Below are 8,724 nucleotides of genomic sequence, written 5' to 3' on the forward strand. Positions count from 1 at the left end.
CTGAGCCCACGTGCTGCAACTACTGAACACGCATGCTGCAACTACTGAAGCCCGCACACCTAGAGCCCATGCTCCGCAACAAGAGAAGCCACCACAATGAGAAGCCCGCACACTGCAACGAAGAGTAGCCCACGTTTGCCGCAGCTAGAGAAAGCCCACGCACAGCCACAAAGACCCAATGCAGCCAAAAAAAATTAATTAAAAATAAATAAATATTAAAAAAAAGAAGGCATTCTGCCTAAAGTCTGTAACATAGAAATCCTGTGGAAGTGCCAGTCTGCTGGCCTGCCCTACAGATTTCAGACTCACCAACCCCCATAGTTGCCTTAGCCACTTCCTTAAAATAAATCTATTTCTCCTGGAATTACCCAGGGGTCCAGTGGTTATGACTCTGTGCTTTCACTGCTGAGGGGCCGAGTTCAATTCCTGGTCGGGGAACTAAGATCCCACAAGCTGTGTGGCCAAAAACAAAACAAAACAAATCTATTTCTCCCTCTCTCTTTCTCTCTCTCTCTCTCTGTGACATCTATATTTAAATCTCCAAAATCATCTTGCTTTAAAAGGAGGAAAACGAAATTCAGTATCTCATGTGATAGTCATTCTGCTATCATTTAACCCTCACAGTAACGCTGTCAGGTAGGTATAATCGCCTCCATTTCACGGATGAGGAAACTGAGACACAGAAAGTTTAAGTAAAACTTGCCCAAGGTCAAGTAACTGTGAATTGACAAGATCAAGATTTGAATCCAGGACTTCCTGACTTCAGAGCTCTCTGCTTTCCAGACAGCACTTACCTCCCCTCAGTGGACTTCCCGTAGCTCACTGATCACTAAGTAAATGGCTTCAGCCAAGCCTCACAAACCACTGGGAACACCAAATGCTTCCGCAGTAGAGTCCATAACTGCTAATGTTTACAGAACACTTGGCTGATGCTGCAGTGTTTTCCTTGCATTATTCATCTAATCCTCATAACAACCTTATGAAGCATATACTACTACTACTCACCTTTTATCAATTAAGAGGCTCTGGAAGGTTAAGTCTCCTAGCTTTTAAGTAGCAGAGCTGTGACTCCTACCCATCTTCGTCTCCTCCAGCACCTGGCTGTAACCACTGCAGTGGACAGCCTTCTCTGAATTTGTCCTTAGGACCTGGGCAGAGCTTGTCCTTGGGACCATGTCATCTCCCTTTCCCCTTCTCTCCCCCTCCTCTTCCCAACTCCCTTGTTCCTCTTCCTCACTTCAAAACTAATTTATCCTGGGTCAGGGCTGGGAAGCAATCTGATAAACAGTCATTATTGGTTGGGGTTCCTAGCGTTTGCCCGTTAACAAGGACACCTGGAGACATAAAGCCTTAACTCACAAGACTGAATGGTGGATTCCGAGGGTGGGAAGAATTTCAGCGGGTGGAGGAGGTGATGGAGGCTGAATTAGTCAGGGTACCAACAGGAAGTGGATGCACCCTCAGGTGGGGAATGGAGGAGAACTGAAGAAAAGGACAGTTTACAGATGTGTGAGGAGGGTGAAGAGAAGCCAACATGGGATTGTGTAGCACCGCAGGGCTGGCATCAGCAGGGAGCCATTGCCACCCTGGCCTGAAGGGGCACAGAGAGGAATGGTCCTGGGAACCAAAGAGACTTGCTGCAGCTTTGGAGAGGGCCTCCTGGCGGAGACCCAAAGCCAGCGCCTCCACCCAACAGGGCGAACACCGGGGGAAGAAATACCCCTCGCCCTTCTCCTGCTCTCCCAGGTTGTGCAAGTGCTTCCCATTGACCACACCCAAACTGGAGGCAGACGGTACAGGAAGTACCTTCTACTGAGGAGGCCAGCAGGAGACAATAAAACTACATACATGAGATCATTTCAGGAAGTCATGTTATGAAGAAAACGAAAGGAGGGAAGAATCTAGAAAATGGAGCAGTGTTATTTTGCACAGGGTGTTTGGGGAAAGCTACTCTGGGGCAATGTCATCTCTGAAGAGATGTAGAGGAAAGTCCATAGAGGCCAGAATCCCAGGCACAGAGTGGAGTGGGGAAGAGAGGACGGGGGCCAGGAGGGCAGTGCTAACCCCAGCACAGGTCAACACAGGGCCAGTTTCACAAATGAAGCAGACAAGACACCTCAGTGTCCATGGAGTGGCTGGTAGAATAGCAAAGACGAGCACAGGCCATGGAGCTGACTGCCTGCCACTTCTTCCCTTGGTGGCCTTGGACAAGTTACTTAACCTTTCCGCGCCTTAGTTTCCTCATCTATGAAATAGAGATAATAGTACCTATTCCCAGGGTTGTCGTGAGGATTACATGAGTATATCACTGAACAAACTGCCTCAATTAGCACTATACTTATCACACTCCAGGTGGGAAGAAACAGTGTGCCCCCAGGGACCACACGCTAGGGAGAGACAGACACACCTGACCTTACAACACAAGGTGAAGTGAGCTGTCTTGCTGGCGAGGACTCAGCAGGACGGGTTGCACCTGCGGTGGGTCCTGTACGGCTTTGCAGAGCAGGAGCCTTGAGCAAGTTCTTTCAGAAGAGTCCATTTTCAGAAGGTCCTTTTTACTAATAGAGCCAGAACTCATATCCAGTGAACATCAGTTGACAGTCTCAGGCCTTTAAAGAAGGAAGGAAGTCTAACGGGATTAAAAAGATTAGAGGATTCATAGATGCTCGGAGGACAAGACTCAACCGGCCTTGAAATCAGGACATGACTAAGCAGTGCACCAAGAATCCAGTAGGTGGCGTAAACAGGCCATTCATTAGGAGGAACTTCTATTCGTCATTGTCTTTGAGATCTGAGGATTCCTTTCTTTCCTTAAACCCTCCACCTATTATTTAACTACAGAACCAGGAAAATCCGTAATAGAAGACCTACTGAACAATTCAAATACGTTATTTTTTTCTTATCCCCTCTCCCTCAAAAATTTCTGGTCAAAATTCATGGTTTCCAGACATTTCTATGTGCACCTACCATCCATTTTACCAAATATATGCTGCCCATTTCACCAGTATAGTGATTGGAAGTTTTATATGATCTTTATTTAATGAGGTTAGTTTTTTTTTTTAATTAAGACAAGCTACGTATGATTGATGTAATAACTAAGCACTTTCCAGAAAGCTGAATGCAAGTATGAGCCTATAGCATATACAGAAAGGTTGATTTATGTTGAGGCGAACTTTCTAAACACAATTTTCATTATACAGTTTTCCAGAAGAAAGATAAAAAATAGAATGCTCTTGAATGATTTCATGTGATCAGTTTCTCTGTGAGTTAGATCTAAATTTTCCAAAAGCAGATGCAAGTGTTCTTACTTTCTTTGGGATCTATGGAGTTGGTTTACTAAGGGAACAAATTATGAATTTATCATAGTTTGGAGTATACAATGGACGGTCCTTTTTACACTCATGTGGGCATTTTGGAAGGCAAATAATTTATTTTTTTCTTTTTTTATTATAAAATAGAATAACATTAGAGAAAACATTAAAAATGTAGAAAGGTAGGGGAAAAAAATCACCCTTAACCCCAGTACTTTTTTTGAAAGTGCTGGCAATTTGATGTATTGCCTTCCTTTTTCCTATGCATATTTTTATTCTTTCATAGAATAGACATTACCTGACCAACTTCTATTCTGGGATCTGGGGAACTAATTGTAAACAATAAGCAAAACTCCTGATATCATAGAGTAAAAAGAAAAATAATTAATGACTAACTAAGGATAACTTCAGTCCATCACCTGCACTATGGAGAAAATGGAACAAGATGATAAGGAGACATGAGGTCTCTTCATTAGATTAAGTGCTCAGGAAAAGCCTCACAAGAAGGTGATGTTGAGCCATGACTTGAATTGCCAGGAAGGAGCTAGTATGTGAAGAGACAGGAAGGAGCAGTCCAGGAAAAGAGCATGTGCAAAGGCCCTGTGGTGCAAACAAACTGAGGTATGAGGAACCAAAAGAGGTGCTGGGTGGCTATAGCACAGCACAGGACCAGGGCAGAAAGGGGAGATGTGGTCAGAGAGCCAGGCTGGGGGCCAGATCATGCAGGCCTGGGCAAGCACATGGAACTTTATTCTCTTAATCATTGTATATACATTTGTAAGAACACATTTATCATCCTGATTTTTCCCTGTGACATTATTAATATACTTTTCCTCGTGTCATTACATAGACTTCAAAACCATACTTTAAAATCAATACTAAAATTCCATCAAGTTGATCTTTAATAATTTACTTCACTCTTTTCCCTATGAAAGACATCCTCTTAAGAAATATCCCCAGGTGGCAATACGTACTTAATGCAAAATTATCTTCTTTTAAACAAGTTGCTTGATTGTTATTGGTTCCAGTTCTTATTGATTTGAATTAGTTAAGATAGACTTTCTCGCTTCTCTTAAGAAGTTCATTTGCAGACAGTATGTTTACATTTTAATGAGGTAAAAGAGAAGCAAGCTTAGACAATTCTGTCATTTTAAGACCAAGATTAGTGATGAGGGAGCTAAACAAGACATTCAGAGTAATCTAGTCTCTCAACTTCTCCCCATCTGGGATTATATTTATTCAAAAAAGGTTAAAATCAGGAACACTATTATCACAGAATTAGGAAGAATAACATTCTGAAGCTAGTGAGCTTTGATCTGTACTCAGCATTGGAAACCAAGGAAATCTAGCAGTGCTTTGCTTAAAAATAGAAGAAAAAAGAGCTCTTTTTCTCGTCTGCCCATGTTTTGTTAGATGATTAAAAATAATGCTGCTACAGATGCTGCTATTTTTATGGTCCTGTGGACATGATTGTTTTAGAGAACAATTTTATTAGAGAGCTTACTATGTGACCTGTAAGAAAGAACCTGATTTTCAGCAATCATCTAAGTATTTGCACCCTGTGAGAGAGCTGACCACCATCTTCAGAGGTGACCTGCACATTTATTATTAGCTTTGATTTAGTTGTTATTCCTGACCATGGTCACCATGGGGCTGCTTGGTTGACACGGTAGCTATGTCTAAGGGCCCAGGGGAACAAGTGTGTCCATCACGGGAGCCAGAATTTTTTGCATACTTAGGATCACTCACTGAATAATTGTGTGCACACAACACTTGCAGAAGCAGGTCTGCTTGTATTAGCAGCTGCATAGCACCTATTTTAAATTTTTTGGACATACCTTTATTATCTGACCATAAGCCCATTGTAAAACTATATTTTGCATTTTACTGTTAATACAAATTATAAATTCTCCTCTGTGCTGTTTGGGCTTGGATTTCTAATACTGGAAAATACTTTAAAGCTTATCCCAAACTCCTCATTTTTAAAGATAAGGAAGCAGAATCCAAAGAGATTAAAGGATTCACCCAAGGTCACTCAGCTAGTTAGTATTTAGAGTTTTTTTAAAAAAAACAAATCCAACATTATTTTTCTTTATTTATAAGTCAGCTCTGTGTTGAACAAAGACCGGGTTCATAATGACAGATTTCAATGAGCTATCCAGCCACATGTCCCCCAAATAGAGCAAAGATATCTACTATAAGTTGAATTGTATCCCTCAAGAATTCATGTGTTGAATTCCTAACCCTCACTGCCTCTAAATGTGGCCTTCTTTGGAAGTGGGGTCATTGCAGGTGTAGTTAGTTAAGATGAGGTCACACTGGAGTAGGGTGGGCCCCTAGTCCAATATGACTGGTGTCCTTATCAAAAGGGGAAATTAGGATACAGATGCACAGAAGGAGAATGCTGTATGAAGATGAAGGCAGAGATCAGGTGATACTTCTATAAACCAAAGAACAGCAAGGATCTCCAGAAAACCACCAGAAGGTAAATAAATGGGACAGACCTTTCCCTCACAGCCCTCAGAAGGAACCAAGCCTGCCTCTGTGTGTCCTCTCTTGATCTTGGACTTCCAGCCTCCAGAACTATGAGACAATACAGTTCTGCTGTTTAAGCCACCCACTTTGTGGTACTTTATATGCGGCCCAGCAAAGTAATACAAATACCCATGACTGCTGGTTATCTAATGAGTTTGGGAGTCCAAAAATAATGTAATTGTGCCTTTGGAAAATGTATAAGAACCCTTACTAAGCCCACAAATACATAATATTAATATGAAACCAATTTGTGGCTGTGGACCTGAGTGTTACAAATTGCCAAACAAAAAATTACAGATTTCCTAAAATCCAAGCCTGGGGGGTTTCTGAGACCTCAAATGGTCTGACCTGATCCAACCATGGTGTATTATAGACAAGTCATGCCACCCCATCTAATGCTGTTGGATGAAGCTAGGGACTGAATTTAAGCTCCTGGTTAATTCTTTGTATTTTTTTTTTTAAATTTATTTATTTTTGGCTGTGTTGGGTCTTCGTTTCTGTGCGAGGGCTTTCTCTAGTTGCGGCGACGGGGGGTCACTCTTCATCGCGGTGCGCGGGCCTCTCACTGTCGCGGCCTCTCTTGTTGCGGAGCACAGGCTCCAGACACGCAGGCTCAGTAGTTGTGGCTCACGGGCCCAGTTGCTCTGCGGCGTGTGGGATCTTCCCAGACCAGGGCTCGAACCCGTGTCCCCTGCATTGGCAGGCAGACTCTCAACCACTGCGCCACCAGGGAAGCCCTTATTCCTTTCTTTAATGGGAAAAGTCATATGCCTGTTCTATATTATTTATTTATTTATTTATCTGGCCGCACTGTGTGGCACTGTGGGATCTTAGTTCCCTGACCAGGGATCGAACCCGTGGCCCCTGCAGTGGAAGCGCAGAGCCCTAACGACTGGACTGCCAGGGAGGTCCCCCCGTTCAATTTTAAATCCTTCTCTCCTAAGTTGTCTTTTCCTTTAGTTGTCCCCAGCCTGTCACTGCATCACCCTGGGCAGTGACATTACAGAGGGAGACGAGAGGTGGATAGCGAGGAGGACATTCATCTCCCTGTGGCCCACTCACATCTGGATGGAGGAAGGCCTGGTTTAAAGGAGCCGATCTCACCACTCTTCCCTTCCCAGCCACTACAAGGAGGTGACCCACAGGGGAGACTGCTGCTTGGCTTACATGACAAAATCTCTCCTGAGGACTCAACATGAAAGTATAAAGTCTCAGCACAAAATCAAATACAGTATAACCTTTCAAAGCCTTTGTCCTATTAAAGACTATTTACTTGAGCTGGCAGGTATATAAAATTATGGCCTGGAGATGAAAACACGGAGGGCAGCAAATGAAAGAATTAGAGCACTGTTAAAATTAGATTTGTCATCCAAGCAGGGAAGCCATTGCCTGTTTGGGCTGTGGAGGGCACCTTCAGAGGTCTCCGGCCAAGGATGCCAACCTGGCCGGAAAAGAGGGAATGTTTCCTGCATTTCAGCAAGGACCCTTCCTGCACCCACGGACACCTCCTGCTCTGGCAATAGTTCAGAAAGGGGTGGATTCACTGTGAGCACTGCATCTAAAGTCCCCACGCCCATTTCCTCGCCTTGGGCTTTTTTTTTTTTTTCTTGTTGGGCTCCAAAAATGATTATGATTATCAGAATTTGGTCTCAGGTTTTGGCTCTTAGAATGTCTTTGCTTTTCAATAAGCAAGGAAATTACCAAGAATTACAAAAAGGCAAGTCAGAACCATGGCATTTAGAAAACAACCATATTACTCTGCCTCGAATGGCCTTTGGAGGGGGAAAAATAATTGAATCAGGACTTTGAATACCGAGCCACTTTGCATGACTCATTAAACTGCCATTTTCAACACTTTTCCCTCATGCTATAAGAATGATAGAATCCTATAACAATCTATACATTTAAGTTCTTTTATATGTGAAAAGCCTCATGGTACAAGTGCCTTCAGACGTGAGCACAAACATCAATTGAAATACAAGACAGTCATAATAGAGCTAAATTTGATAAGCCACTCAAGCATGACCCAGGCAGCCCAGCGTCTTAAATGAGGGTGCACAATTAATTGCTACTCTTTTATTTATTATCTTTAATCCCTCATTGGATACAGATGACTTGCTACTTCCTGGGATGAGGCCACAGCATAGGCAGGAATGAATAATTTTTAAATTATGAAGCAATTTCTTTGTTACAAACCTGGGCTCAGACAATGTAAATTCTAATCATTTCTTTTTCCCAGTACAGTGCCCTCTGAACCTGGGAAGGGCATTCATTTTTCCTTCCTTCTACCCGTAGTGGGCAGAAAGTCAGGCATGTCTAGTTCTTGGAGGTCACTGGTGTTTTTCTTGCTATTACTAATCCCCTGGGACTCCTTCCTGACAGTAAAGGCTCATTAAAGACCTGTATTGTATTTAAAATAGTAAAAGTCTCCCCAGGGTGAATCAGCCCTTTCTATAGCTCCGTTCTATACTGCCTCCAACTCTGTTTTTCCATTTCTGCTTATTTGATCAAGGTCTCAGAGATAAGGATTTTTCACTTTGAACTGTCTGTGGTTTTGAGCTGAGCCAGCCCCATGAATCAACAGGATTTGATTTCAGGGGCATCAGGAAACCATTTCCTTTCTGTTTATTCAATAGCTTCCTCCATTGTCTTTTTTTTTTTTTTTTAATTTATTTTTGGTAGCGTTGGGTCTTCATTGCTGCATGCGGGCTTTCTCTAGTTGCGGCGAGCGGGGGCTACTCTTCATTGCGGTGCGCGGGCTTCTCATTGCGGCGGCTTCTCTCGTTGCAGAGCACGGGCTCTAGGCGCGCTGGCTTCAGTAGTTGTGGTGTGCGGGCTCAGTAGTTGTGGCGCATGGGCTTAGTTGCTCCGTGGCATG

General features: G+C 43.2%; 1 protein-coding gene across 1 annotated transcript in view; it reads right to left on the minus strand.

Moving 5' to 3' along the window:
• DMRT1 (doublesex and mab-3 related transcription factor 1) overlaps positions 1-8,515 on the minus strand; it is a 154,896-nt gene extending 146,381 nt beyond the window's left edge. Inside the window, exon 1 of the mRNA XM_082403693.1 lies at positions 1-8,515. This exon is cut by the window's left edge and continues 21,520 nt beyond it. The gene's annotated coding sequence lies outside the window, so the exon portion shown is untranslated.
• Positions 8,516-8,724: the final 209 nt, after the last annotated feature.

Source organism: Balaenoptera borealis, assembly GCF_965194805.1.
Source record: "Balaenoptera borealis genome assembly, chromosome: 8".
Lineage (NCBI taxonomy): Eukaryota > Metazoa > Chordata > Mammalia > Artiodactyla > Balaenopteridae > Balaenoptera > Balaenoptera borealis.